The sequence below is a fragment of the Sphaeramia orbicularis genome, chromosome 6, assembly GCF_902148855.1.
Source record: "Sphaeramia orbicularis chromosome 6, fSphaOr1.1, whole genome shotgun sequence".
Taxonomy (NCBI): Eukaryota; Metazoa; Chordata; class Actinopteri; order Kurtiformes; family Apogonidae; genus Sphaeramia; species Sphaeramia orbicularis.
Genome location: NC_043962.1, coordinates 11,944,601 through 11,970,874, shown reverse-complemented (window position 1 = coordinate 11,970,874; position 26,274 = coordinate 11,944,601). Strand labels below are relative to the sequence as shown.

Sequence of the window (26,274 nt, the reverse complement as noted above, 5' to 3'; positions counted from 1 at the left end):
AAAAATCCTAATCTTACCAAGTGTATTTTTTTCATTTCTAGTCCAAATATCTCATCACACTTCAAATAAGACATAATCACCTAAAGAGGAACTTTTCAGTGAGATATAAGAACTGATTTTTAGACAATAGACTTGTTCAATTGGCAGAATTTTTTTTTGCTTAATTTTTTTTTTTTTTATTCAATTTTTTTTTTTTTTTTTTTTTTTTTTTCTTTATTCAGGGCAGATTTTTTTTTGTGTGTTATTCAAAATTTTTTTTTGCTTCATTCAAGATTTTTTTTTTTTTTTTTTTTGCTTAATTCAAGGGAGATTTTTTTTTGTTTAATTCAAGATTTTTTGCTTAATTCAAGATTTTTTTTTGCTTATTCAAGGTAGATTTTTTTGCATAATTCAAGATTTTGTTTGCATAATTCAAGATACTTTGTTGCTTAATTCAAGGCAGATTTTTTTGTTGTTGCTTAATTCAAGATTTTTTTTCATAATTCAAGGTCTTTGGCTTAATTCAACTTTTTTTTTTTGGTTGCTTAATTCAAGACAGATTTTTTGCATAATTCAAGATTTTTTTTTTTTTTTTTCTTTTTTTGCTTAATTCAAGCAAAAAAAAAAAAAATCTGCCAATGGAACAAGTGAAAATTATCTTGGTAAGATTTCTTGAAATAAGATTTTCAAGATCTATTATCGAAAAATAAGTTCTTATATCTCACTGAAAAGTTACTCTTTAGATGATTGTCTTATTTTAAGTGTGATGAGATATTTTGAGTAGAAATGAGAAAAATACACTTGGTAAGATTTAGATTTTTGCAGTGCAGTCTGCCTTACATACTTAGTTCAATTCCCAAAATGTACCTGTGACAGAATAAAAAAGATATCTAAACAAAATAGTAGCATGTAATTTTTGTGTCCTTTTTTACCATGGTACACATTGATTTTTGTATAAAAAAATAATTCAAAAAAGTATAAAAATGTGTTTTATCTGAAAAAGTTTCTCTTTTATCTCAGTAAATATTTATTTTTTTAAATAGACCCAAATTGTGCTTCCAAACTTGCTTCATAACATTAGTCTGTATCATTTTTATTTATTTATTTATTTATTTATTTAGTATTCTATTTTATTTAATTTTATTTTTTTTAATTGTATCTTTATTTGGAAATAACATGCAAATTCACCATCATATTGACATTGGTAAAAAAAAAAAAAAAAAAACAAAAACACAAATGTCGTTGCAGTTTTTATTGAGTCCAGGACATGCACTTCACCAGCCCAAAAGGCAAACGAGTCCCAAAAATAAAAAAGCCTCAAATCGTGGAGCAAAGTTTATTCGTCCTTGTAATGACCATTCTCCTTCATTAGTCCACATTTGAATTTTTAGCCCCTATATCCTGTTTTTAGGGCCAGTTTCATAGAAGCGCCCACATAAAGTCTGCAGAGCAAACCTGCACTGATTAGTCATTCACATCAAGTTCTTTCTCCACGCTCTACTGTGGAGAGAGGTGCTCTGGAGTTTTCATTTTCCGCCTCTGTATTTCACCTTTTCATTAATTCATTGAGTCTATCTCAAACATACAAGTCCCACAACAATTAATACACAGAGCAGTAGAATGGCTGTTCTGTTCTACAAAGTAATTCTAATTTACACTAAAGCACCACATGAATCTTACATATAAGAAGTATATGAAAGATCTGTCGCAGTGGCTAAACACTCCATTTTTCTCCTGGTTCTATTTGCAGCTGCAGGGATTAGGTCATCCATTCTAGAAAGTGTGTATGTTTTAACCGTACTACAGAGGCGAACAGGAGAACAGACGCCCTGAAGCCGGTATTTTAGAACGGCCTTTTTGTTTGCTGTCAAGAACATCTTAAGCAGAGGGTGTGTAACCTTCTGTTAAGTGTAAGGACATAATGGATTTGACAATTACTCTTAATGAAGTGGGAGGACTGTTTGATTAAGTAAACTTACTAAGAGCAAACCCTTATCAAAGTACATGTATAATCAGCATTCCATTCTGCACTTAGATCCTTCTAAATCTTCTCAAATCATACGTTTTAGCTCCAATTCATCACCTTCAATCAGTCACGATACAGTTCGACAAAAACATGTGATTTTTCTTGCACTGCTGCCATACATTTCTCCATGTCTGTCGCTGTAAATAGGTATTGGTGTAAACGCCGGCCAAGGAAAAGAAAAAGCCATTTAGAAAAGATCGAGCTGCTGAATGTTCGCATTTATTCGGCAGCCTGTTTGTCTGAAAGGCCGCTGATTAAATCACATCTTACTGTGTGGGCATTTGTTTTTCCCCTGGATATATGGGTTTATCAGAGAGCGCAGTGAACAATTTAAACTCTGAATGGCAAGAAACCTATTTATGAGCCGGTCTCTGCTTCTTTTCAGTGGCCATAACCCATTTTCTTGAAAGTATACATCATTCAAACAGGTGCACCCCATCTGCTGCACACAGCCACACATGCAGCGGAGGCATATTTATTAGTATTTCAGGTCATACAGTGAATTGATTGTATTCCAGACTCCCTTGTGTAAAAAGAGAAGTAGAGCTGGTTGAGATGTTTTGTTAAGCAGCAAGGTTGTTGTGGTCCAGGAAGGCCTAATTAAACACACAGCCTTGGGGTTAGTGTACTTCTCTAGGCTCTGACCTGTATTCTCAGTGAGTACATTGTAAAAAAAAAAAAAAAAAAAGCCCCAAAACACTCCTAATCCAGTTGTAAGTGGAGATCTGCTTATTACACCAGTTTGGACAAGAATTAATTCTTTCACCAATCCAATCCAGTTGAAAAAGCTGAAGTGCTTTATAGATGAGTTTCATGTGACGTATGCATACATTAAGTCTTGGAGGCAGAAGTCACGCCGAGTTCACTGTAAGCCCGGATAAGTAGAGTTTACTCAAAAAATTTGAGGCAAGTGATTGCACTTAAATGATTTGAGTAATGATCGACTAATCAATTGGTTTAAGTAGGTTCAACTTTAATGCTAAAAGTATTGAACTTCAACTATTAAGTAGAAAACACTAAAAGACAAGTTATTTGTACTTTAAATCTGTTGTAAAATCAACCCCACTATCCAACCATTCAACTCAGCATTTTAGGTTACACTGACTAATTTTCTCAATTGCAGCTAGATTAATGTATCAATAATTAAACAACTTTTTTTAAGATAATCAAACTCAGAATTCTATTCCTGACCAAAATAGTATTGAAATTATTCACATAATGAAATTATGCACTGAAATGATTTAAGTTTTATGATGTTACTATAAAATATTAAGTATATTCTACTAATTTGTAGACATAGTTGAAAGTACGAAAAAGTTTAAGTTGAATGGAATTAAATCACAAGTTTTAGTCATGACCACACCTTTTTATCTTCGCATTGCATTGTGGGTATTGGGCATGTTGTTGAAAATGTGTTCTTTTTCTGTGCAGGGGTTCAGCAGGGTTGTGGTGTTAGTGTTAATTTGGATTTAATGTGTGTATGGCAGTGTTTATTGGCCTTTTTGTGTTTGTTTTTGTATTTTTGTAGAGCTGCACCATGAGTCAGAGCCAGAGGAAGAACAATGGGTTTCCTGTTCATCTAAGACTGTTATTGTACAATAGATATCTTAATGTCTTGGCAAATTAAAAGCATTTCCTGTACTGGCAAATGACATTGAGCTAATGTCTATTCATGCTATAATACATAAAGCTGAATAAATCCCAAACTATTTTGGTCAGGAATAGGATTTTGAGTTTGATTATCTTAAAAAAAGTTGTTTAATCAATGATAAATTAATCTGGCTGCGATTGAGAAAATTAGGCAGTGTAACCTGAAATGCTGAGTTGAATGGCTGGATAGTGGGGTTGATTTTACAACAGATTTAAAGTACAAATAACTTGTCTTTTAGTGTTTTCTACTTAATAGTTGAAGTTCAATACTTTTAGCATTAAAGTTGAACCTACTTAAACCAACTGATTAGTCGATCATTACTCAAATCATTTAAGTGCAATCACTTGCCTCAAATTTTTTGAGTAAACTCTACTTATCCGGGCTTACAGTGTGTTTTACTTTTGTGTCTCAATATATATATTGTTTCAGAGCTATATATACACGTTTATATATTTAGAGCTTTATATATGTATGTATTTGTTCCTATTTTTTCTGTTATTACCTCCGCCAAGGAGGTTATGTTTTTGCCAGGGTTTGTTTGTTTGTCTGTCTGTTAGTGTGCAACATAACTCAAAAAGTTATGGACAGATTTGGATGAAATTTTCAGGGTTTGTTGGAAATGGGATAAGGAAGAAATGATTAAATTTTGGTGGTGATCGGGGGTGGGGGGGCCCACGGGGGGGGCCACTGATCAGCCTTGGCGGAGGTCTGCGCTCTCCGAGTGCTTCTAGTTATTTATTTATTTATTTTTAATCTATTCTTGTATTTTACTCAGTTATTTTGTTTTTGTTTTTTTTTTTTCTGTACAGCACTTTGGTCCACTGTGGTTGTTTTAAGGTGCTTTACAAATAAAGTTGGATTGGATTGGATCTTGTGGCTGAACATCCTGCACACTCTTCACTGTATGCCCGGAAGTTGTATTTACTAAAATGCTTTAATTACAATGTACTTAAATGATTTAAATTTTACAACATTACTATAAAATGTTAAGTATATTCTACTAATTTGTAGACATAGTTGAAAGTACGAAAAAATTTAAGTTGAATGGATTTAAATCACTAAGTTTTAGTCATGACCACACCTATTTATCTCTGCATTGCATTGTGGGTATTGGGCATGTTGTTGAAAATGTATTCTTTTTCTGTGCAGGGGTTCAGCGGGGTTGTGGTGTTAGTGTTAATTTTGACTTAATGTGTGTATGGTAATGCTTATTGGCCTTTTTGTGTCTGTTTTTGTATTTTTGTAGAGCTGCACCATGAGTGAGAGCCATAGGCCAAACAATAGCATTCCTGTTCATTTAAGAATGTTGTTGTACGTTGAAGATTTTAAAACTTTGCCAAATTAAAAGCACTTCCTGTATTTGCAAATGATACTGAACAAACTTCCACCCATGTTACAATATATGAAGTTGAATAATTATACAAAGCATTTTATATTGCAAAAGATTTTAATTTAAATCAACTTGGAATTGAGTCAAATGAACTGGTGATATTAAGTCTAATGATTATATAAAACAATTTACATTGCAACAAATTTTAAGTTAAATTAACTTGGCATTTAGTGTGTTGTACTTAAAATAGCAACTCCATTCAAATCAAGCATTTAAATTTAATACACTCAAGTTTTCACTACTCATTACTTAAATTTTTTAAGGCAACAAGTTACCTGAGATTTTTTAAGCAAACTCAACTATCTGGTCTTACAGTGCAGCAACTTGTACAATATGTACTAGAAAATATATTATCAATTTGATAATAAAAGAAATATACATAATATGTGTGCAGAACATTGTTGTGTGTGATTATAAGCATGTTTCACTCACCATCTCCTTTATTTTCCCACTTGAACCATAATACACAGATATAAATGAAGTTATTAAATTTAATTCCTTCCTTCTGTACAGGTTTATCAGTCATTACAATCATAATCTCACAGTGTAAAACAGGCAGTTGGCCTCTGATATTTGGTTAGTAAACTTTTGTGTCGCTTCACATTAAACTTGGCCACATATTCAACAGACCTGTGCGGGTGCCAATGTTCTCTGGAGATTCAACTCGGTTTGAACTGAAAGGACAAAAATGCAATGAGAGGAAGTGGAGTGCTGTATTTTCTAAGAGAAGAATCAATTTATTTGTCTTCTACAGCAGATCCTCTTGATTTCTGTCCAAATGCAATTTAATACACTTTTGTGTACATTTCATAAATTAGATTGACTCAATCTGGGTCGGGTTTTTATCATGCAAAGTCCCACTGCAGTCAACAAAAACAGCAAAGAAAGCACTTGCTTTGAAGACGGACCAGAGGAGTTTGTGCTCTGAAACGGCTGGAGCCACTTCCTGCTTTGGTGTTCTGAGGCTGTGGTCAGTTAAAGGGTTTGGGTCTGGCTTTGGAGAAACCTTTTCGAAGAACAGAGGTTGTAACAAGTTGAATTGAATTGAAGTCAGTTTGAGTGAGTATTTCAGTATTTAAACTCTTTCTTTTTGTTTGAGGACAGCTGCTACATGTGTGAGTTATGGCCTGAAAGAGATTTTATTTAATTTCAATTTAATATCATGTTACACTCAATATATCTAAGGCAGGGGTGTCAAACTCATGTTAGTTCAGGGGCCACATAAAGCCCTATATGACCTATGGTGGGATGGATCATTAAAATAATAACATAACAATATCAATTCCAAAATTTGTATGTCTAATTTCTGTGTTTTAGAGTGAAAAAAGTAAGATTATATTATTAAAATGTTTACATCTACAGGGTGGGGAAGCAAAATTTACAATGAACATTTAGTTGTTTTTTCTCAACAGGCACTACATCAATTGTTTTGAAACCAAACATATATTGATGTCATAATCATACCTAACACTATTATCCATACCTTTTCAGAAACTTTTGCCCATATGAGTAATCAGGAAAGCAAACGTCAAAGAGTGTGTGATTTGCTGAATGCACTCGTCACACCAAAGGAGATTTCAAAAATAGTTGGAGTGTCCATAAAGACTGTTTATAATGGAAAGAAGAGAATGACTATGAGCAAAACTATTACGAGAAAGTCTGGAAGATACTATTAAAGAAGAATGGGAGAAGTTGTCTCCCCAATATTTGAGGAACACTTGCGCAAGTTTCAGGAAGCATGTGAAGGCAGTTATTGAGAAAGAAGAAGGACACATAGAATAAAAACATTTTCTATTATGTAAATTTTCTTGTGGCAAATAAATTCTCTTGACTTTCAATAAACTAATTGGTCATACACTGTCAGTCCCTGCCTCAAAATATTGTAAATTTTGCTTCCCCACTCTGTACAAACTATCCTTTAAAAAAATGTGGAAAAACATGAACAAACCATGACCAAAATGAAATTTATTCAGAAAAAAGTGTAATTTTAACAATTTATGCCATTATTTGGCCTCAGCTTCTCATTTTTACATGTTCATTACAACGTACAGATCACAGTGGATCTACAAATACACAAAACATTTAATAACAGACAGAATATTGTTACAATTACTCTTAAATCTCTTAAGACATTTCAGGTTGTTCATATTTGTACAGGTTTTTCACATTTTTTGTAAAAAACTACTCTGTAAATGTTAACATTTTTGTGTAATTTTACTTTTTTTTACACTAAAACAAAGAGAAAAATATGTGGTTTTTATTATTAATAGTTTATTATGGTAGTATTTTACTGGTTGGACCCACTTTAGATGGAACTGAATTAAATTTATTTTGACACTCTATCTTCAGTCTAATTTTTTTATTTCAATAATTCATCCCGCGGGCCGGATTGGACCCTTTGGCAGGCCGGTTTTGGCCCCCGGGCCGCATGTTTGACACCGCTGATCTAAGGAGTTCTCGCGTGGATGATAAGAGGCAGCAAATACGTCCTGTAATGTTTTTGTTTTGTTTTTTTTTCTTTTTAGGTTAAGGGTTAGGTGAACTTTATTACCTCTGTAGGGAAATTTGGGCCCAATCCCAGTTCACCCCTTGGCCCCTTGGCCCCTCCCCCTTACCCCTACCCCTCACATGAGGATGGAGGGGTGTCCCGATTCTCAATGAGTCAGAGGGAAAGGGCTAAGGGGGAGGGCTGTTTGGCCCTCGAAACAGAGATTTTTCAGGACTACATTACAAATGGAGGGGTATGAGAAATCTCCCATAATTCTGTTTGAATCATTGGCAAGATGGAGGTAAGCACAGCAAAAAAGTACAGCAGTGTGATGAAAGAAACACACAAATGTACGTATTTTCTTTGTAAACAACTTATCCATTTGATCGACAGTTTAATGCCGTTTGAATGCCGTTTATTGACCACATTTCTGCAGTTTACAGTTGATAGTCGCAAAATGACACCCAACACCCATGGAACACAGACAGTTACAGCTACTGACAGCATGGGGAATTATTTAGGAAACAAAATTGTCATATCTGTTGATAGCGGCATTGATGACTGCTGATGATGTAACAGGTCTGGAGGGGTTGTCTCATTTCATAGGGGAACGTTTCAACCACTACCCCTATCCTCGGAGAGTTGCAAGGGGTAGTGCCAAGTGCATGGACCAAGAGGGAGGGCCAAGGGGTGAATTGAGATTGGGCCTTGGTCTCTGCATTTTACACATTGTAATGCAAATACCGTACTTTCCTGGTTATAAGCCACACCTGACTATAAGCCGCAGGTGTCCACGATGTGACATGAGATATTTACACAGAAAGATGGTAAACAGAAAGATTATTTAAATATTTATGTAAATACCATAACTGCTTTTTTCCAAACAGTGCCTGTAACACAGCAGTAACAGGCTGGTTAAAAAACCCAGAAAAGTCATTGATTGCTATTAGGGATGGGAATCGAGAACCGGTTCTTTTTGAGAACCAGATCCCAGTAGCTCAATTCCTTGGAATCGTTTGCCTGCCTGCTTAACGATTGTGCTTATCGATTCTGCCTTCATTGCACATGCGTGATGACGTCACATGTACGCTGCATTGTTTTGGTCAGAACGTAGCCAACATGGCGTTGAGGCAGAAACGGTCTAAACAGACGACACCAGGGCCACTTGTAACACTTGCAAAGCTTCTATGTCTTCAAAAGGGTGGAATCCCTCCAATATCCTCAAACATTTGTCCACAGCATGTGAATCATTTACAGGAATGTCACGTATTTGGTACGCTACTGAGCAGCGCTTGTGAATGTTGCAGCAGAGTGAACGCCGGGCCCAGTTCGGGTTCTGTTGCAGGCAACAAACATCATACCCAAATACAAGTTTACGAAGGTAGGGGAAAGAAAATGAAGTGCACGACAATGGGAGACAAGCCAAGCCGAATTGAACCGGTTCCACGTAGTAGAAATGTGGCAATAGACGAATTAGTAAAGTGTCTTTAGTTTCACTTTCACTGTACGACCCCCCCCCCAAACCGGGCCCAGTGTCATCTGTTATTATTTGTACATACTGTATATGTTCTATTTTCTGTGCAGAGATGGAAATATAAAAGACAGTTAATACAAACACACCCGTTAGTACTCTTTTATTCCCTCACCCAATGAGAATCAATAAGAGAATCGATAAGGAATCGGATCGATAAGCAATATTGATAATGGAATCAGAATCGTTACATTCTTAACAATTCCCATTCCTAATCGCTATCTTCATCTTCCTTCTGTTCATTGAAACCACTGCAGTCGTCGTCTTCTTCGGTGCTGGAGTTGAACATCCTCAGAAAGGCTCCGTCACACTCCTTCTACGTCTCTCTTCCGTTGTCACTCTCATTGTCACTTCCGTGCTGCAGCTCTATTTCCTTCTTGGACAGAAACATCGATTGCTTTTTAACTTCAAAGCTGCATCATGTGCATTTCTTCATGTGTTTTCCATGATGAGGGTTTGTGCATGACACGCATAATGATTGTTAAAAGTTAAGCTTCAAACTTCTCCTCTTCTCACTTTTGCGCTTCCTGCTAGAGCGCCCCCTGGAGGCCGTTAGCCTGTAAAAATCTATACTCGAGCTGCATCGTTGTATAAGCCACAGGGTTCAAAACAAGAAAAAAGTAGCGGCTTATAGTCCGGAAAGTATGGTAGTATCTAACATTAGCATTAGCACATCCAATCCAACTTTATTTGCAAAGCACTTTAAAACAACCACAGTGGACCAAAGTGCTGTACAGAAAAATACATAAAAACCAAAATAACAAAGTACAAGTATAGATTAAAAATAAATAAATAAATAAAAATGCAGAAGAATAGATAATAGAATAGATAGACACATAGCTCAGATTTGGAACACTCAGCTGCCATTGAATGCACTTGGGGACCAACTCCAGCTCCTCATCTGTACCGTGGTCAGGGGAGAATGAACATATATGTACCTGTATGTAATGGTCGGAGAAAGGAAGAACCTGTAATGTGGGGAGATTACAGAGAAACTCGACACAGAAAAGCAAACTCTTAACTAAGCTAACCGCTCTGCCACTGTGTCACCCATAGGGAACACTAATGTTCTCTCTTTGACACTTAAAAGTTACAGAAATGAGTCGTAGAAAACCAACAGAATGCCTGTCGTGCCTGAGGAATTACCAAAAGAACACTTTGTGCTTCATCACGCCATTCATCACATACGTTTGTACATTTAGTTCAGGTCCCATCTGTTGTTCTTCAGTTGCACTGGTTCTCACTTTGCTTCCATGGAGGCTCAGGTGCGAGCTATGGGGTTTTTTATTTAAACATAAAGAGAAAAAAAAGATACTGAGACTTAGAGTATCAACTTTTGTGTCCCTTTTTTATCTATCACTACACAGGAACATGAATGTTGTTTTCTTTAAACTGCTTTCTTGTGTTGAATCGCGATGGAACAAGCCGTTCAGATTATTTATTAATATGAGGTTTCTCTGTGCTCTGAACTATAATTACTGCTCAAATGCTTCACAGCCAGCTCTACTGTAGACAACAGATGAAGATTAATCCAACTCTGGAGTCACTGTAAAAACACTGAAAACTATCTGTTCTATAGTTCGGAGTTGAGTTGTGTAAATGTAACAGGGTCAATTATTTTGCAGCAATGTGGGTATGCAGATGATATTATGAATTGTTTGTTGTTATAATTACACAAAATCTGTTCATTTTATTTTCATTTGTTTTGGTTAATGCCTGACATTATGGGCCTCCGAGTCAGTATGTGGAACTTTTACGGCCTGATCAGAAATCAAGGGTACCAGAAAGGGTGCACATATAGATAAAAAAAAAATAAAATAATGCTGTATCAAAAAATCAGACGGGCCATGTTATTTGTCTGATGTTTCACTTTTAAAGTCGAAAATATTTTTGTATTATGGTGTCTACTAAAAATTTCGCAGGCTTGTACCTCTGTCACATCAGAAATTATTGTGTACGGACACTCCAGTCTAATAGCCTCCATATTTAATGCCTACAAAGATACACAAATGTTTCAGCACTCAGGATAATCATACATTGTTTATTGCATAGATGTCGTGTCCAAAGCATGCGTGCTGAAAAATTCCATATATTGACAGAAACAATAAAATTAGACCCACATATTTTGAATATGGTGTGCGGACTCTACAAGACTGGAATGGAAATCTGGCTTACCACATGGTCGCATCTCTGTTAGATCTGTAACTAAGTCTTCCTGGTACAGGAGGAAATAAACATTTGTGAACAAGTCTATAAGGTCTAGTCTATCTATAAGGCATATATGCCATATTATTGATGGAAGTATATTGGTGTACGTACACTACATGAATTTGGGTGAACAACGCACCATTGAAAACATGCGGTTCGATGTAAACATCCGTTTGCCACATTGTTACCAAATTTTCTGCAGCCAGGGAGCATACCAAAATCTGTCTAGTTGTGCATATTTAGTCATAATAATACTGAAATAACAGGTTCCCATTCTATTATTACAATTAAAGGGCTGTAAAAGACAGGTTTTAATAACAAAATGGTTGATTATCTTACTACTGAAAATAAGAATTGATAACACTGGGTTACAAAACAATGTTTTTTTCAAGTTGTCTAGGTTTTTTCAACTGAATTCGGACCATCTTGCACCGCTAAATCCAAAAATGACATCTGTTTTTCTCAATCAGGTCAGGTTTTTTTGCTAATTTGATTTTGTAAAATTAGATCTTCTCACAAAATTGATTACATTTAATTACATTAATACCAAAATAAGATTGGTAAGCACACTTTATGAAACTTGTGACTTGATTCCTGTTAGGTACAATGGTGTATTCACCGCAGATGTAGCAGAATACGTCAGGCTTACTTTTGCAAGATCTTCTAGTCGAAGCCATTTCATTCACCTGTAATTTAAAAAAAAAAAACATTAATCATAAATTGGCAAAAGTAAAATCTTCAGAACTCGTTTATTGCAAGAAATATGAAAGAATTTTGTATCATATGATGTGAAAATGCCCATAAATGTAAGCAAAAATGTTAAAAAGCCAATATGTAGCATAGTTCAGAAAGCTGACCTGATTGAGCAAAATTAATGTGATTTTTGGATTCAGCACACCAAAATTATCCTAAATCAGCTCAAAAAACTTAAACAATAAATTTGTTGTTGACCAGTGTAATCAAACAGCTGTTCAACAAAAATGATCAATAAATGAAAAGCAATGTGATGTGTGTATTTTGTAATAAAAAAGACACAGGAGTTGAGTAGTAATTATTTATTGTGTTACAAAACATTATGTACAATAATTTTGCTCTCTTATAATAATAAAATTGTGCACATGTTTTCACGCTCATTGGGTCGCCACTTTATCAGTTTTTATCTGATTGTCTTCAAATTTGGAGGATTGCAAGATCTGGTAATAAGATGGCCAAAGAAACATTTGGGGAATGGTTTTGGGGGGATCTTTTTGCAATACTGATTAATAACTGATGCAAATATACTTGTACACCTTGACTGTGATCAGGCCGTTTAATTTGGGTCTGAGTCTGTCTGTCCCAACAATTAATTTACAGTGTGACACTGCCCACTATAACTAGAGTTTTCACACCTTTACTTCTTCCCTTTTGTTCCTGATCTGTATGGGAGAGGGGTTTGTTTTGTGGGGGTCGCTCACCGGAGGTTTTTCTGTCCATGCTACTTTTGTCAGGAGCTGAAAAACAATAAACGTACGTGCGGGTGTCGTCCTTAAAAAACACAACGCAGAGTCTGACACCACCGGTTACATATATTTACCTCCACAAAGGAATGGCGGAGGTCATGTTTTCATCTGGGTTTGTCTGTCTGTTTGTCTGTTAGCAAGATAACTCAAAAAGTTATAGACGGATTTGGATAAAATTTTCAGGAAATGTTGATACTGGCACAAGGAACAAATGATTAAATTTTGGTGGTGATCAGGGGGAGGGGGGAACGACTGATCTGACTGATCTGGCTTGGCGAAGGTCTGCGAGTGCATTTCTACTTTATATTGACATTAGTGTTAGTCATATTTTCTCGTTATTTTGACTCGTGAGGGGACATATTTGCCGTTGTCACCCATTAATATAATATCAGCATAAGTGCGTGTACAGTTTCCCAGCTCTATCAATCTCTTTCATGCTTGTTGCCATTTTCTGGTTCTTGCAGAAGAAGATGATGTTCCCATTGTTAATCGTGCAAAGCCCTGATTGACACGACTGTTTTTCCAACTGAGGACACAGCTGTCAGCGAGCGCCGCACCAGTTCTTTATGAAGAGCAAAATGAGAAATAAAGATGTCATTTAGGGATGTGGAAGCAGGCTAGCACATATGTGGATAAGAAGTGCAGCTCATCACTGCTGAGGATATGAAACATGCCAATGCCTGAGGTTTCACTGCCATTATTTGTCACTATTTCACATCACTATATGTCTGTATGTCTTTTTTTTCCAAACCACAATTAAAAATACATTGGAATAGAAAAGTTAATAAGGTAGAGAAATTTTATTCCTGCTACTACTGTACACTATTTTACTATAGATGCAAAAAATATTGAATCTTTTGTGTTTACTGTTACGAAATTTACAACTTAATCTACAAAGTGATATCATGAATTGCATAAATATACACACCACATTTAGTTGGTGTGTTATCTGTACACATTATAAGCTTTCTGTGTGTATGTTCACCCCATGTCAAATACCATGAAATTAGCGATTAAAGTTAGCGGTTATGGATATGTAAACCAGAGATCTTGGCGTAAATTGAAACACGATCAAATGGCGGTGAATCACATGTGAAAGGATGAAAATGCGTACGTATAGCACCCCAAATGCCATAAGAACTGGCATAACATACAACATGATTTCACGAGCTCAGTCTGGGTCATAACATCTGGACATCCAGTAACCTGCCATGTCTGTTATGATCCACAAAATAGTCATCAATAAGAAATCACCCTCAGCAAACAGAATATTCTTTTTTCATACAACACAGGCTGTGGCTGCGCATAGACTGTATATAAATAGTAGATGAACCATCTGTTCACTGGGTTATGAACCGTAACTTTGAAGCCTCAGGATGTTCGACATGGACGTCAAAATGTTGATTTTTGTGGAAACAAGTGAGCGGAGGTGATAAGAATGAGCAATGAAACCAGTACTGACCAATAACACCAATATTGACTATCAGTACAATAATAAACACTGTCAAATAATGTCACCTTAACTATTTAATAGACGTTGGCACATGTGTGTGTGTTTGAAAACAGTTCTTAAAGATGCACATAAGCGTCACACATATGCAGAACCACGTATGAGTAAACATAACAGAATCCTGTGACTGCATTGTTCATGTAACTCCTTAAACACAGGGACGGCAGAGCTACCTGTTAGGAAGAAATAATACGTTTTATTTAGTTAATGAATGTGTGACTGGACAACTGAGCTAATGCTGTCAATCAAAGCCCACTGCATGGCAGATGTAAAGAGCCTCACCTGTCAATCATAGCAGCCACTCCCTTAATTATGCATAACCTTTTGGCTTTGGATAATCTAAATGTATGAGTTATAAAAAAACAAGTTGGAGGAAATGAATAAATTAACCCTTTCATGCATGAATTATGAGAACCTTAGTCAAGATTTTTTTTCCTGAGTGTTTTCATTCCTCTTTAGGCATGTAAAAACAGTGCAACTGCTTTTTTTTTGTTTGTTTTTATGAACCTATTTTTCATTGAGTTACAAGAATGTCCAATAGACGTTTAACATTTGAAGTAAAGAAATGTGTATTTAACATCAGAAAATGATGTACTGTGGGAAAACTATGCAATAAAACACTTTTAATGCTCCTAATCTGATGTTTTCTCACATTTTCACATATTCTAATACTAGTTGTTACTCACTTTATGAAGATGTTATGCAAAAAAAAAAAAAAACTGCTCTAAGAACAATTAGCAATTGATTTGCACTAAAACATGTTGAAGCACAACAAGTTTAGCAAAAACAGTGAAGTTACAGTAATTGTATAATTTGCAATTGAAATAAAGCCAGTGATGCGTGGCGTCCAATTTAGTGGACGTGATTAATTGTAAATTTATTCCAATATTATATAAATATCTGGAATATCTTTTAACACTGCTATTAATACTTAGATGTTACTTGATGCTAACATATTTTTTCTACCTTCAGGGGTGTCCTGATATAAAAAGATTTACCAGATATTCCTGGGATGTTCAGCATTTCTGACTTCCTGTCAGCCATCTTGGTTATGAGTTAAAAAAAACAAAAAAACAAATGCACTTCCCATGACTGTCCAATAGGTGACAGTGTATGGGATCATGTACAAGCGTACACTGTGTAGCCAACTTAAACATCAAAACTCATAAATATACAGGAGAACAGCTTTGGAATAGCTGTCCACTGTACTGACCACTATGCATGAAAGGGTTAACTGTAGAGACCAAAACTGTTTTTTGAACCAGACTGTAAAGCTGTCCATTTTAACCTGAGAGTCTATGAGGCTGAACCTGTAAATAAGGACAAGTAGAAATTCCAAACTGCAGATTTTTAACAATATTATGCTTGTTACTGAATGTTTTGAGCAAGGTCTTGGGCCCCCTTCTGACCAATCCATCGCCCCTGGCGCCCCTGTGGCAGCCATTCAAAACCTCTTTCAAATGGTCACTGACTCATTCCATGACGATGTTTGAGAACTGAAGCAACGCGTCATGAAATCGGTTCATTCTTTTTGATAGCCCTGTATATAAATGACAAGTTCAGGCATAATATTGTTAAAATTGCACTTATTTTCTTAAGAAATTTCAGGTTATTCATTATTTTTTGCAAAAGGAATGTTTGTAAATGTAGACATTTCAACATTTTCATAACTGAATTTTACTTTTTTGCACTAAAACAAAGAATTGTCAATATTTATAGGCTATTTTTCTATTATTTTTCTGCTTCTGCACACTTTAAGTCCTACTGGGCTGTATTTGGCCCCTGAATTAACCCTTTCATGCATGAATTATGAGAACCTTAGTCAAGATTTTTTACCTGACTGTTTTTATTTCTCTTTAGGCATGAAAAAACAATGCGATTAAATGCCTTTTAATGAACCTATTTTTTGTGACGTTACAAAAATGTCCACTCAGCTGGACACCTTGTGTTTAATTTTTGAAGCAAAGAAACATGTATTTAAACCGCAATATCAGAAAGTGATATACCGTGTGAAAGCTATGAAATAAAAGCATTTTTCATGCAGCTAATCTGAAGTTTTCTCACATTTTAATATATTCTAACACGAGTTATTACTTACTTAATGGAGATAATATAAAAATCATGTGTTCCTTGTGCCAGTATGAACATTTCCTGAAAATTTCATCAAAATCAATTAGCAATTCATTTACACACAAACATGTTACTGCAGATCAGGTTTACCAAGAAAAGCAAAGTTACAGTAATGGTATGAATGTCAGTGTATGGGATGGTGCTGTGTTGGCTGATATGGAACTAAAACAACAAAACCCAGGAATATACAAGAGAACAGTTGGAGAATAGGTGTCCAATGTAGAGACCAGTATGCATGAAAGGGTTAAAATGAGTTTGACATTCTTGCTCCGAAGGAAAATAGAATTTCATGTGACTGGTATAAGATATTGTACTATTTTCTATCTCCCTGCTGAGACACGTGTTCTGTGCACAAACTTAACAACTAAGAGTTCTATGAGTGTCTCTGAGCAAGAAACAAAACACACCGTGGCTGAAGGACATCCACCTTTTCTCTGCAGACGCTGTTGAACACACAAACCCTCCCAGGTCTGATGTGCCCGCTCAAGTCGATCTGACTTTTGACAGTTCGTGGGTGAAAACCTGAAGAGGCACTGGCTCTGTGACGGTCGTGTTCTTTCACTGTCATAACATCCACACAGTCTATTGAACGGTGATTGTCAGTGAAGTTAAGTGAAGCTACAGCCATTACCTTTCAGCATATTGTTATTCCAGTGGTCAGAGGAAATCCACTCGTCTCCGTGGTAACTTTCAGACTTTAGAAAATCCACTCCATGATGCAGACTTTGGCAAATCACAGGTGTTTTTAGGCAGGCGTTGATTGACAGCTGTAATTACCGATTGCTTCACTTTTTCGCAGCAGTATGAAACAGTGTAAGATCATCTATATTTATATTTAGTCTTTTGATTTGGAGAGAGATGCAGAAGAAGGGTGTGTATTTTAACGCTCTGGTGATTTCAGCTCCTGCAGCTTTAAGTCGATCTCCTGATGCTTGGCTTGTTCCCAGTAAATCCTATAAGTAATGGTTGTAGTTAAATACCTGATGAGCAGCAGGGTGCGAATCGTTAAGGGGGGGGGGGGGGTTCAACCCAACCTCTGGTTTTTACATCCCTACTTCTGCTCGATGAATTTCATCTTCGGGAGGGACAACCAACCAATGTAAATAAGGTTGTGACAGTTTTCCTCCACCTATATCCTCCATTACTGGCACTAACCAAACTGTCAGCACTCTCAGAATTCGCAAACATCCCCATGCACTGGGGTGTCATGGGGGGTGGGGGTGTGACAAATTCATGGGGTCCAGTATTTGTGTGTCCAGTGGATACAGGTTAGAAGTTGTGAAAATTTCGTGTAAGATTCACTGTTAAATAGAGGAATAAAACTGAGAGTTGGACGTTGAAAATATGTAAAGTTTCACTTATGTTTCATGCCAGCATTAGTTACTTCAGTTATGGACCGCACCGCCATGTACAGGGGTGTCAAACTCATTTTAGTTCAGGGGCCACATACAGCCTAATTTGATCTAAAGTGGGCCGAACCAGTAAAATAATATAAATAATAGGATAAGAACTTGTAAATAATGTCAACTCCAAAGTATTTTTCTCTGTTTTTGAGTGAAAAAAGTCCAATTCTGTAATGAAAATGTTTACATCTTCGAACCGTACTTGAACATAACATGAACAAATATGAACCTGAAAATTCTTAAGAAAAATCAGTGCAATTTTAACAATATTACACCTTAGTTTATCATTTATACATGTGAATCACATCTTACAGATCACAGTGGATCTACAAATACACAAAACATTTTATAAAAGGCAGAATATTGTTAAAATTCTACATACTTCTCTTAAGAAATTTCAGGTTATTCACATTTTTTTTTACAAAAGGCCATTCTAAATGTCAACATTTTTGTGTAATTTTACTTTTTTTTTTACACTACAACAAAGAGAAAAATTTGTAGTTTTCATTATTTCTATGTTATTATGGTAGTATTTTACTGCTCTGACCCACTTGAGATTGAATTGACCTAAAAGGATTCAAACATCCTTGACTGTTAATATTATCAGTGTAATTTCTGCATTTCACAAATTCATCCCAGGGGCCAAATTGTACTGTTTGGCGGGCCGGATTTGGCCCCCGGGCCGCATGTTTGACACCTGTGGCCATGTATATAACTGCCCACCCCAAAAAAAAACACAGGAAACACCCCCCCCCCTCCCTCCCTCTGGTTTTTGGACTAATCGCACCCTGCTGATGAACAAAACTTTGCATTAATTTATTTATTTATTTGTAAATTTGAGAATCAAGTGCTGTTTTCAGTTCATGTCATGAGATGTGGGCTCTTCATCACTTCAGGGGTGACTTTTTAAAACAGTCGACAGATACAACAACAGGACCGTGTACCTGTTCTTCATTTTGACAGCCTGAAGGAGTACACACACACACACACACACACACACACACACACACTTTATAATAATGTCTGGACCAGTTCCAAAGTAACATTTGTAGTTGCTGTGTTCCCGATTAAACAAGAGACACTTACCAGGTTCTTAACCCCCTCCACCCACACCAGCGTCTCTGAACACACACATCCTTCACATTCCCATACGAGTATACACACACTACACTAACCTCCCACATATCACCACAGAGGAGGTATCGGTCTATGACTAATGAAATCATTCTTGGCAGAGAAACAAAGGAGCTCAGCTGGAGATACACACTTTTTGTCTCCTTCTTCAACCCCCCCCCCCCCCCCCCCCCACACACACACACACACACACACACACACACACACTCCACACCACCCCACACCCCTCTCTCTCTTTTCCAGATTTTTATTGGTGTTTAAATGCTCTTGGTGTTCAGCTGTATCACCATAAGTTGATGTTGTGTTCATGCCAGTGTGTGGAACACGTGATTTCACAAGCAGTAATCGACAAATCAGCCCTTCCTTCTGTTCTCTCTTCTGAGTCTGTCTTCCTCCACAAACATCCTCCTTCATCACTTCCATCTTTACAACAGATGTCGTAGCCCCTGTAGATAGTGTAAGATGTCATGTTCAAAGTCCCTAAGTTCGCATTCCTCAAATACTGTACGTAACAGAGGCTATGTAGGACTACTTTGGAACAGTAAGAGTAAACTGATTAGATTAGATTAGATTAGATTAGATAGAACTGTATTGATCCTTTGGGCAAAGAAATTGAGGTTCCATTAACAGCACAACACCAGATATAGACACAAGACATACTGCAAGAAAATAGCAAAATAATAACTCTAAGAAGAAAACAGTATTGAAATAACAGACAACTGTACATTGTATAGTACTAGTAGAAACAACAAGATGCAAGGTGGTAATAATAAATAATCTATATTTGTGTTTTTCAACCTTGGGGTCACCTGGAATTCAAATGGGGTCATCTGAAATTTCTAGTAATTGATGAAAAAAAAAAAAAAAAACTAATAAAAAATATTTTATAATGATTCAATATATATTTCATTATAATTAAAACACCACGCACTTTTCCTAATAAAAATCAAGTTCATGAAAAATGCAGGATATCATATCTGAGAGGGCATATCTTGATTCATCATGTGACTTTCAAATGTTTATTGTGGTCGGTTTCAGATACTGCAGCTCTTTCATAATTCATAGTTTGAGTTCTTGTTTGTTCAGTATTAATTGTCAGCCTTGTAAATCCAAGCTGGACTGACTGTACATATCCTGACCGAGGAAAATCAAATTCTCACTTTGTGCAGTAATCTACACCTGGCTTCTCTGCCTCCGTCCATAATAATATACATTAAATCGACTAAATGTCATCTGAAATTAACATTTATTTGCAACATAGTATAGCAAACTATTACATGATCCAAAACAAATTAATTTTGGCAAAAAAAAAAGTCTCCATCTTGAATGTCTGGGGTCGCTAGAAATTTGTGATGTTAAAATGGGGTCATGAGCCAAAAAACCACTGGTCCATATTATGAAAGGGAAGTGGACTGTCATAGTTGTGTATTTTTGGTCAAGGAAGAGACTAGCAAAAACAGCAAGGTGATAGGACCAATATTCTGGGAGATATTAGTCATTTTGGATACAATAGCCTTACAATCACGTTGCTGGGGCCATGACTGTTGACGGGAAGGGCAGTACCACGCTGCATGATGGGAAGTGAATTTAAAACGACGACGCATTTACTAACTTAAGTCCCTAGAGATCGGTATTGATATACGAATTGTTGTTTAAATTTTTTTTAAAAATGACTGTCCAAATAATGTTTATGTCAGTACTTATAAAATATAAACACATCTTTTCCCAAAAGTCAGCTCTGCTCAGCATAAAAACTACCACATCTAGAACCCATTGTTCCCCACAGGTCAACATGCTAGTAATAATAGTAAGTTCACCACTGTAAAACTACACCTTTTTTATCCTAACAGCCCTGACATTTGTGATAAATGTAATAAGGAAATAGGCACTTTGTTTCATTGTATTTGGACGTGTGAGAAACTTCAGAATTTCTGCAAAGAAACTTTTAAGTTAATTTATAGATTTATAGAATGTGTTATCCCTGTGGATCCAAAATGTTGTATTTTGCACCTCTCCCCTGAGAAGTTTCAAGTAATCGAAAGAAAAAGGAAACTTTCAAATTTTATTACAAGCCAAACGAGTTATTTCTTTGGAATGGAAAGATATTAAAGGACCCACAGCGAACCAATGGATTAAAGAAATGTCTTCTAACCAGGCACTGGAAAAGCTGATGTACCTGGCTAAAGGAAAGATAAAAGACTTTTATTAGATCTGGACACCATTTTTGCAATTTTTAAAGGACTTGTCTGTATAGTCAATTAAGTTGTGTCTGTCAAGTATGTTTTGTTGCACTGGGAGTGGGTGCTATTGTGTGGGTGGGGGGTGGTAGGGATTGTTTTGATGTGTTTGTGTTTTTGGCCTGTTCTTGTAAAACACTGACAACAACAATGAATATATTTATGAAAAAAGTAAGTAATAATAATAATAATAATAATAATAATAATATTTATAATTCTAACAACAATAATAATTAAAACCGCACGTGGTGTTAAGGCCCTCGCCCTCCTGCCCGACCGCCTCCCCATGCAACCATCAAGGCCACTGACAGCAAGAGGACACCAAATCGTGGGCTTGATCCACCATTCTGCAAGATATACACACTTTTATACTTCCTAAAACGACTGCTTCGTCACGAGCTCATCACAGCCACGCCCAACATTTGATCAAAAATGTAAATGATAACTTTTGATCACACGTGTGTAGGTGATTTTCACCAAGTTTGGTCCAAATTAGATGTAAACCCTAGGAGGAGATGATGAAAGTATGAGCGGTGGGATTTTAGAGGTCCACACTTCCATCCAATATGGCTGATTTCCTGTTGGGTTTGGGGCGGGGCCATAATGTAATTTTTTTTACTTGTCCTACCATGGGCTATGTCTGTACCAAGTTTCATGTGTGTACGTGGAAAAAAATTTGGGGAGGGCTCCCATCCGCGTAATGTATTTTGATTTTTGAGGGGGCGCTGCTGAGTCATTTTGCGATATTTTTTCTTGGTAACTTTAAATAAATTTTGGTCAAATAAAATTGACTTTTCGTTAACGTTCAGGGGGTCAAATTTGCATTCAAAGTGGCAAGAGAAAAATTATAACGGAACCATGAGATTTTAATAGGCCCTCGCTGACATGTATGTCTGAGCTAGGGCCTAATAAATAGGTAATTTTGTTGTGCGTGTGTGTGTGTATTGTTTAATAATCACAGCATAAAAGTTATAATAAGGTAGTAACAGTAATAGTCATAATATTACATTTTCGTTAGCTGCTTTAAACATTAAAAACACAAAAATAACTAACCTTTGAACAGCCACTCTCTTTATGAAAGTCCAAAATGCTTGTCTTCATTCTCATTTGAAAGGAAAATTATGGAAAACATCAGTTTAAACATGGCTCAGATGTAATTGTGCTAAATTACAAAGTAAATAAAGTGTAGTTGCTAATTGCACCTAATGCTGTCTTATTCATAGTTGGGGAATTTGGCTCATGTACAGTATGTTCACAAAAGAAAGTCTTTACAAACTCGAGCAACATCACACATCCTCCAATGAAATTCATCATTGAATACAACGAAGACAGACTTGATGATAACTGGAAAAAAGAGTGAACTGCATCATGACAGTTCATCACATTTGCATATTTGCCGTTTACAAAGAAAACGGCCATTATTCCATTCCCATAACCATAAAACACGCTCCCTTTTACATCAGCATCTAATGCAGTCGGTTAGAAAATAAAAACAATGGAGTGTTTTAAAATGGGACTGAAGTCTACAGTCGCTGAACTCCTGCCACAGGCCAACGATGATAATAAAACAGGTTGAAATATGGGCGATAAGGTGTTTAAGTCTGTGTGTAGAGCAACTCTGTAGTGAAATACATAACAGCTACAAATGGTGTCATGTTAGTTGCTATGAAAGTCACACACAAATGCTTCAAAACAGATTTAAAATGATTCAGTTTGCATGATCACACATCCTTTATATCTTGTGTATCGTACTAATTTAATGGGAAATAATCTAAAGCTTCAAAGTAATGTAAAAGCACCGTCTTTGTCCCTGAACCTCCCTCACCCTCAGATTTTATATATATCTTTTTCTGTATAATTAGAAGAAGGCACAAAACACTTGATCTAGATAATTATCTCACTACATCACAATCACGTCGGCTATTTTGAGTCAAATGCGAGTAATTAGAGTGTTTTTCTGCAGAGATTGTCCAACCACAGTTACAATAATCCTCAGTCGTCTCCACCTACTGTGTATTGTGTGTGTTCTTGCGTACTATCTAGAGGCCATTCTGTCCAAAATAACATGATTATATGACAAGGTGCAGATCACTACATGACACTACATGACACCTTGTCACATAATCATATTATTTTGGACAGAATGGCCTCAAGATAGTATGCATGAACACACACAATACGCAGTAGGTGGAAAGGATTATATGACAAAGTCTCCACCTACTGTGTATTGTGTGTGTTCTTGCATACTATCTTGAGGCCATTATATCCAAAATAATGTGATTATATGACACGGTGTAGATCAGTACATGACATTTACCCAGAGTAGGAACCTTATATAAAATATCTTACAATAAGTGTAAATTCAAGGGTTGAAATGGAAATGGATGTCCATAGTTCTTTAGCTCATCCATTTGAATTCTGTTTATTAACTTCAACTCTAATTGTTGTCCCCAGGGGTATTGTTTTTGGTTTGGTTTGTTTTATTGTTTGTTAACACTCTAGCAGCAAAACTATTGGTTGATTTCATACCAAATTGGGTTTATAGATCGCCAGTAAACCAGAAAAGATGTCATTACATTTTGGGAAAAGTAGGTTGAAGTTCGAATTTTTTTATGAATTTTTTAAAATCTTTTTTTTTTCTCCCATTTTGTAATAATGAGCAAAATTTCAAATGTCTGTAGCAGCAAAATTATGGATTGAATTCATACCAAATTTGGTTTACGTATTGTCAGTGACCCAGAATAGATGTGATTACATTTTGGGAAAAGTAGGTCAAGGTGCCAATTTTTAATGAATTTTTAAATTTTTTTCCCCATTTACTTATAATGAGCAAAATTTTAAATTGCCGTAGCAGCAGAACTATTGGTTGAATTCATACCAATTTTGGATTATAGATTGCCAGTGACCCAGAATAGATGTGATTACATTTTGGGAAAAGTAGGTCAAGGTGCCAATTTTTAATTTTTTTTTTTTTTTTTCGCATTAACTTATACTGAGCAAAATTTCAAATGTATGTAGCAGCAATACTCTTGGTTGAATTCATACCAATTTCGATTTACATTTTGTCAGTAAACCAGAATAGATGTCATTACATTTTGGGAAAAGTAGGTCAAAGTTCCTATTTTTTTTTATCAATTTAAAAAAAAAAAAAAAAAAAAAAAAAAAAATCCCATTTACTTATAATGAGTGAAATTTCAAATGTCTGTAGCAGCAAAACTATTGGTTGAATTCATACCAAATTTTATTTATAGACTGCCAGTGACCCAGAATATATGTCATTACATTTTGGGAAAGGTAGGTCAAAGTTTCCATTTTTTATTGATTTTTTTAATTTTTTTTTTTTTTTTTCCCATTTACTTATAATGAGCGCACCGACCTCCACTTCCGGTGGGTTACTTCCTTAGCAGTAGCCACATTAGCTGAAGGCCTTAAAAATTTTCAGCCTATGCTTTTATTTTTTGCGGTGGCCTTAATTTTAAGGCAAGAGACCTTGCGGTTAAACAGCATCCCCCTTAATTAAAAAGGTGGATGATGTTTTGTTATGTTTTTGTTTTTGTCTTACAGTGGATACGTTTTTGGGCTGTTCTCTTTTTTCTTGTAGTGGATAAGTTTTTGGGCTGTTCTGTTTTTTTGTTTTCTTATAGTGGATAATTTTTGGGGCTAGTGGATAATTTTTTGGGGGCTGTTCTGTTCCTTTTTTTTTTTTTTCTTATAGTGGATAATTTTTTGGGCTGTTTTGTTTTTGTTTTTGTTTTTTTCTTATAGTGGCTAATTTTTTTGGGCTAGTGGCTAATTTTTGGGGCTGTTCTGTTTTTTTTTCTTTTCTTATAGTGGATAATCTTTTGGGCTAGTGGATAATTTTTTGGGCTGTTCTCTTTTTTTCTTAAAGTGGATAATTTTTTGGGCTAGTGGATAATTTTTTGGACTATTCTCTTTTTTTCTTATAGTGGATAATTTTTTTGGGCTAGTGGATAATTTGGGGGGCTTGTTCTGTTTTTTTTTCTTATGGTGGATAATTTTTTGGGCTCTTCTGTTTTTTTCTGATAGTGGATCATTTTTTGGGCTGTTCTGTTTTTTTTTCTTACAGTGGATAATTTTTTGGACACTTCTGTTTTTTTTTTTTATATAGTGGACAATTTTTTGGGCTAGTGGATAATTTTTTGAGCTGTTCTCTTTTTTTCTTATAGTGGATAATTTTTTGGGCTAGTGGATCATTTTTGGGGGCTGTTCTGTGTTTTTTTCTTATAGTGCATAATTTTTTTGGGCTGTTCTGTTTTTTTCTTACAGTGGATAATTTTTTGGGCCGTTGCACCTCTGGACCACCGTACACCCAAATATAAAACACTTTATTATTATCATTTGAATGTGTAATAAACAGATTTAGTGCTGATAAGGCTGTACCAATTCTAATCCATGTAACATGTTTTCATTTTCGGATTGGGAGAAAATCCTCCTCCATCGCATGCGGTCGTGCTGTGAAAACTGCGACCTTTCCCTTGACTGGTAGAGGGTTCTTTGATGTGGAAGTCTTACTAATTGGGCAGCTACCTGATTTTAATTTCCTTCAGTTTCTTTGCTTTGTGGGTGGTATGTATTTATGAGCTTTATGTGCATAAAAGTGGGCAGAGGAAGCCAGAGGTGAGATTCTTCTCCTCAGGAACAATCAGTGTGCAGGATAAAAGACTCCCTCGTCCTCTCTGATGTCAGGACTCTGTGATTTCATTATCGTATACCTTTGGGGGGGGGGGGTTGAACTGATAAAACATGAATGATTGTGAGGCACGGTGCCTCATTTAAGTTTTTTCTCTCGTGGGATAGGTGGTTTGCATTTAAATAGCAGCCTTTGGCAGTTTGTCCCACCGCAGCATCAATGTAAAGTCGTCATTTTTCTTCCTCCGATCGACTGTTGTTTCCGTTAGTAAATCAACTGCATCATTTCGGCTTTGATGAATTGTTTTCTTCTTAGTACAATAGTGTGGATTATCTTCCTATTTTTCGCAAGCAGACATGATAAGCTAAGAGGTTTTGCTTTCTGGGATATATTCAAGCAATATCAGTGGAGGTCTACAAGGTTTTTTGGTATTTCAT

The 26,274-nt window shown here is 35.9% G+C and overlaps 1 protein-coding gene across 1 annotated transcript in view; it reads left to right on the top strand.

Moving 5' to 3' along the window:
- Positions 1–26,274, top strand: part of LOC115421385 (polypeptide N-acetylgalactosaminyltransferase 18-like) — a 364,676-nt gene that overhangs the window by 212,746 nt on the left and 125,656 nt on the right. The window lies entirely within an intron of this gene.